This window comes from Oncorhynchus gorbuscha, unplaced genomic scaffold, assembly GCF_021184085.1.
Source record: "Oncorhynchus gorbuscha isolate QuinsamMale2020 ecotype Even-year unplaced genomic scaffold, OgorEven_v1.0 Un_scaffold_1671, whole genome shotgun sequence".
NCBI lineage: Eukaryota > Metazoa > Chordata > Actinopteri > Salmoniformes > Salmonidae > Oncorhynchus > Oncorhynchus gorbuscha.
In genome coordinates, this window is record NW_025746385.1 from 114,366 (window position 1) to 120,365 (window position 6,000).

Below are 6,000 nucleotides of genomic sequence, written 5' to 3' on the forward strand. Positions count from 1 at the left end.
GTCTAAAATGTGTTTGAAGTGAGAACAGCCAGAAGCACTGAAAGGTAAACAGTATCATTCCCAGCTTGATTTCAGTCAATTAAGTAAAGTATTGAGCCAGCCAGGAGTCAAACCTAGAATTTTCTGATCCGTAGTCAGACACTTTATCCATTGCGCCACTGACCCCACGTCTAAGCTGAAGTAAGGTCACAGCTAGACCAGTGTAGACAGTCATAGCGTCTGTCAACAACAAGGTTCCTTGGTTTCTGTTTCAGATGCATATCTTAATTTGATCCTCCTGTTGTTGCATGAATTTTACTGCAGAGCAAGAAATGCAGCCATGAAGTGTATTCAACGTTTAAAAGCTTTGTATAATTTGAATCTACAGGAGTCAAACCTTGAATCTTCTGATCCGTAGTCAGACACATTATCCATTGCGCCACTGGCCCCACATCTAAGCTGAAGTCAGGTCACAGCTAGACCAGTGTACACAGTCTGTCGACAACAAGGTTCCTTGGTTTTCTGTTTCAGATGCATATCTTAATTTGATCCTCCTGTTGTTGCATGAATTTTACTGCAGAGCAAGAAATGCAGCCATGAAGTGTATTCAACGTTTAAAAAGACTTATATAATTTGAATCTACATAACAAGTCACATTTCCTGTTGCTGAGGGAATATTGTTGTGTTTTGAGAAACTGCTGCATCTGTTGTTACACAAGTGGGTAACATAACAAAAATATATTCTTTCCCATACCGGGAGTTGAACCCGGGCCACCTGGGTGAAAACCAGGAATCCTAACCGCTAGACCATATGGGAAGACACATACTTAAAATACACATCACAGACACATCTTTAAATGTTGACATTATGCCTGTTGGATTCAAAAACTACATCTTTTTTTTCTCAGAGATGTTGGGGAATGTCCAGATGAAATCCATCTATAATGTGTTTGAAGTGAGAACAGCCAGAAGCACAGAAAGGTATACAGTATCATTCCCAGCTTGATTTCAGTCAATTAAATAAAGTATTGAACCAGCCAGGAGTCAAACTTAGAATCTTCTGATCCGTAGTCAGACACGTTATCCATTTCACCACTGGCCACACGTCTAAGCTGAAGTCAGGTCACAGCTAGAACAGTGTACACAGTCATGGCGTCTGTCAACAAAAAGGTTCCTTGGTTTTCTGTTTCAGATGCATATCTTAATTTGATCCTCCTGTTGTTGCATGAATTTTACTGCAGAGCAAGAAATGCAGCCATGAAGTGTATTCAACGTTTAAAAAGCTTTGTATAATTTGAATCTACATAACAAGTCACATTTCCTGTTGCTGAGGGAATATTGTTGTGTTGTGAGAAACTGCTGCATCTGTTGTTACACAAGTGGGTACCTAACGAAAATATATTCTTTCCCATACCGGGAGTTGAACCCGGGCCACCTGGGTGAAAACCAGGAATCCTAACCGCTAGACCATATGGGAAAACACATACTTAAAATACACATCACAGACAAATCTTTAAATGTTGACATCATGCCTGTTGGATTTAAAAGCTACATCTTTTTTTAATACAGTATCATTCCCTGCTTGATTTCAGTCAATTAAACAAAGTATTGAGCCAGCCAGGAGTCGAACCTAGAATCTTCTGATCCGTAGTCAGACACGTTATCCATTCAAATCAAATCAAATCAAATTTTATTTGTCACATACACATGGTTAGCAGATGTTAATGCGAGTGTAGCGAAATGCTTGTGCTTCTAGTTCCGACAATGCAGTGATAACCAACAAGTAATCTAACTAACAATTCCAAAACTATTGTCTTATACACAGTGTAAGGGGATAAGGAACATGTACATAAGGATATATGAATGAGTGATGGTACAGAGCAGCATACAGTAGATGGTATCGAGTACAGTATATACATATGAGATGAGTGTGTAGACAAAATAAACAAAGTGGCATAGTTAAAGTGGCTAGTGATACATGTGTTACATAAGGATGCAGTCGATGATGTAGAGTACAGTATATACATATGCATATGAGATGAATAATGTAGGGTAAGTAACATTATATAAGGTAGCATTGTTTAAAGTGGCTAGTGATATATTTACATCATTTCCCATCAATTCCCATTATTAAAATGGCTGGAGTTGGGTCAGCGTCAATGACAGTGTGTTGGCAGCAGCCACTCAATGTTAGTGGTGGCTGTTTAACAGTCTGATGGCCTTGAGATAGAAGCTGTTTTTCAGTCTCTCGGTCCCAGCTTTGATGCACCTGTACTGACCTCGCCTTCTGGATGATAGCGGGGTGAACAGGCAGTGGTTCGGTGGTTGATGTCCTTGATGATCTTTATGGCCTTCCTGTAACAACGGGTGGTGTAGGTGTCCTGGAGGGCAGGTAGTTTGCCCCGGTGATGCGTTGTGCAGTCCTCACTACCCTCTGGAGAGCCTTACGGTTGAGGGCGGAGAAGTTGCCGTACCAGGCGGTGATACAGCCCGCCAGGATGCTCTCGATTGTGCATCTGTAGAAGTTTGTGAGTGCTTTTTTGGTGACAAGCCGAATTTCTTCAGCCTCCTGAGGTTGAATAGGCGCTGCTGCGCCTTCTTCACGCTGTCAGTGTGAGTGGACCAATTCAGTTTGTCTGTGATGTGTATGCCGAGGAACTTAAAACTAGCTACCCTCTCCACTACTGTTCCATCGATGTGGATAGGGGGTGTTCCCTCTGCTGTTTCCTGAAGTCCACAATCATCTCCTTAGTTTTGTTGACGTTGAGTGTGAGGTTATTTTCCTGACACCACACTCCGAGGGCCCTCACCTCCTCCCTGTAGGCCGTCTCGTCGTTGTTGGTAATCAAGCCTACCACTGTTGTGTCGTCCATAAACTTGATGATTGAGTTGGAGGCGTGCATGGCCACGCAGTCGTGGGTGAACAGGGAGTACAGGAGAGGGCTCAGAACGCACCCTTGTGGGGCCCCGTGTTGAGGATCAGCGGGAGGAGATGTTGTTGCCTACCCTCACTGGCACCACGTCTAAGCTGAAGTCAGGTCACAGCTAGACAAATGTACACAGTCATAGCGTCTGTCAACAACAAGGTTCCTTGGTTTTCTGTTTCAGATGCATATCTTAATTTGATCCTCCTGTTGTTGCATGAATTTTACTGCAGAGCAAGAAATGCAGCCATGAAGTGTATTCAACGTTTAAAAAGCCTTGTATAATTTTAATATACATAACAAGTCACATTTCCTGTTGCTGAGGGAATATTGTTGTGTTGTGAGAAACTGCTGCATCTGTTGTTACACAAGTGGGTACCTAAAGAAAATATATTCTTTCCCATACCGGGAGTTGAACCCGGCCAGAGATGTTGGGGAATGTCCAGATGAAATCTGTCTAAAATGTGTTTGAAGTGAGAACAGCCAGAAGCACTGAAAGGTATACAGTATCATTCCCAGCTTGATTTCAGTCAATTAAATCAAGTATTGAGCCAGCCAGGAGTTGAACTTAGAATCTTCTGATCCGTAGTCAGACACGTTATCCATTGCACCACTGGCCCCACGTCTAAGCTGAAGTCAGGTCACAGCTAGACCAGTGTACACAGTCATAGCGTCTCTCAACAACAAGGTTCCTTGGTTTTCTGTTTCAGATGTATATCTTAATTTGATCCTCCTGTTGTTGCATGAATTTTACTGCAGAGCAAGAAATGCAGCGATGAAGTGTATTCATCGTTTAAAAAGCCTTGTATAATTTGAATCTACATGACATGTCACATTTGCTGTTGCTGAGGGAATACTGTTTTGTGAAACTGCTGAATCTGTTGTTACACAAGTGCGTACCTAACGATGAGTTATTCTTTCCCATACCGGGAGTTGAAACCGGGCCACCTGGGTGAAAACAAGGAATCCTAACCGCTAGACCATATGGGAAGACACGTACTTAAAATACACATCACAGACAAATCTTTAAATGTTGACATCATGCCTGTTGGATTTAAAAGCTACATCTTTTTTTAATACAGTATCATTCCCTGCTTGATTTCAGTCAATTAAACAAAGTATTGAGCCAGCCAGGAGTCGAACCTAGAATCTTCTGATCCGTAGTCAGACACGTTATCCATTCAAATCAAATCAAATCAAATTTTATTTGTCACATACACATGGTTAGCAGATGTTAATGCGAGTGTAGCGAAATGCTTGTGCTTCTAGTTCCGACAATGCAGTGATAACCAACAAGTAATCTAACTAACAATTCCAAAACTATTGTCTTATACACAGTGTAAGGGGATAAGGAACATGTACATAAGGATATATGAATGAGTGATGGTACAGAGCAGCATACAGTAGATGGTATCGAGTACAGTATATACATATGAGATGAGTGTGTAGACAAAGTAAACAAAGTGGCATAGTTAAAGTGGCTAGTGATACATGTGTTACATAAGGATGCAGTCGATGATGTAGAGTACAGTATATACATATGCATATGAGATGAATAATGTAGGGTAAGTAACATTATATAAGGTAGCATTGTTTAAAGTGGCTAGTGATATATTTACATCATTTCCCATCAATTCCCATTATTAAAATGGCTGGAGTTGGGTCAGCGTCAATGACAGTGTGTTGGCAGCAGCCACTCAATGTTAGTGGTGGCTGTTTAACAGTCTGATGGCCTTGAGATAGAAGCTGTTTTTCAGTCTCTCGGTCCCAGCTTTGATGCACCTGTACTGACCTCGCCTTCTGGATGATAGCGGGGTGAACAGGCAGTGGTTCGGTGGTTGATGTCCTTGATGATCTTTATGGCCTTCCTGTAACAACGGGTGGTGTAGGTGTCCTGGAGGGCAGGTAGTTTGCCCCCGGTGATGCGTTGTGCAGTCCTCACTACCCTCTGGAGAGCCTTACGGTTGAGGGCGGAGCAGTTGCCGTACCAGGCGGTGATACAGCCCGCCCAGGATGCTCTCGATTGTGCATCTGTAGAAGTTTGTGAGTGCTTTTGGTGACAAGCCGAATTTCTTCAGCCTCCTGAGGTTGAATAGGCGCTGCTGCGCCTTCTTCACGACGCTGTCAGTGTGAGTGGACCAATTCAGTTTGTCTGTGATGTGTATGCCGAGGAACTTAAAACTAGCTACCCTCTCCACTACTGTTCCATCGATGTGGATAGGGGTGTTCCCTCTGCTGTTTCCTGAAGTCCACAATCATCTCCTTAGTTTTGTTGACGCTTGAGTGTGAGGTTATTTTCCTGACACCACACTCCGAGGGCCCTCACCTCCTCCCTGTAGGCCGTCTCGTCGTTGTTGGTAATCAAGCCTACCACTGTTGTGTCGTCCGCAAACTTGATGATTGAGTTGGAGGCGTGCGTGGCCACGCAGTCGTGGGTGAACAGGGAACGCACCCTTGTGGGGCCCCCGTGTTGAGGATCAGCGGGGAGGAGATGTTGTTGCCTACCCTCACTGGCACCACGTCTAAGCTGAAGTCAGGTCACAGCTAGACAAATGTACACAGTCATAGCGTCTGTCAACAACAAGGTTCCTTGGTTTTCTGTTTCAGATGCATATCTTAATTTGATCCTCCTGTTGTTGCATGAATTTTACTGCAGAGCAAGAAATGCAACCATGAAGTGTATTTAACGTTTAAAAAGCCTTGTATAATTTGAATCTACATAACATGTCACATTTCCTGAGCGAATATTTTTGTGTTGTGAGAAACTGCTGCATCTGTTGTTACACAAGTGCGTACCTAACGACAAGATATTCTTTCCCATACTGGGAGTTGAACCCAGGCAACCTGGGTGAAAACCAGGAATCCTAACTGCTAGACCATATGGGAAGACACATACTTAAAATACACATCACAGACAAATCTTTAAATGTTGACATTATGCCTGTTGGATTCAAAAGCTACATTTTTTTTTTCTCACAGGTGATGGGGAATGTCCAGATGAAATCCGTCTAAAAATGAGTTTGAAGTGAGAACAGCCACAAGCACTGAAAGCTATACAGTATCATTCCCAGCTTGATTTCAGTCAATTAAATAAACT

General features: G+C 42.8%; 2 non-coding genes across 2 annotated transcripts; both read right to left on the reverse strand.

Moving 5' to 3' along the window:
* Positions 1 to 724: 724 nt before the first annotated feature.
* On the reverse strand, positions 725 to 796 carry trnae-uuc. The gene has a single exon. It is a non-coding gene; the product is annotated as a tRNA-Glu (tRNA).
* A 588-nt stretch (positions 797 to 1,384) lies between these two features.
* Positions 1,385 to 1,456, reverse strand: trnae-uuc. The gene has a single exon. It is a non-coding gene; the product is annotated as a tRNA-Glu (tRNA).
* Positions 1,457 to 6,000: the final 4,544 nt, after the last annotated feature.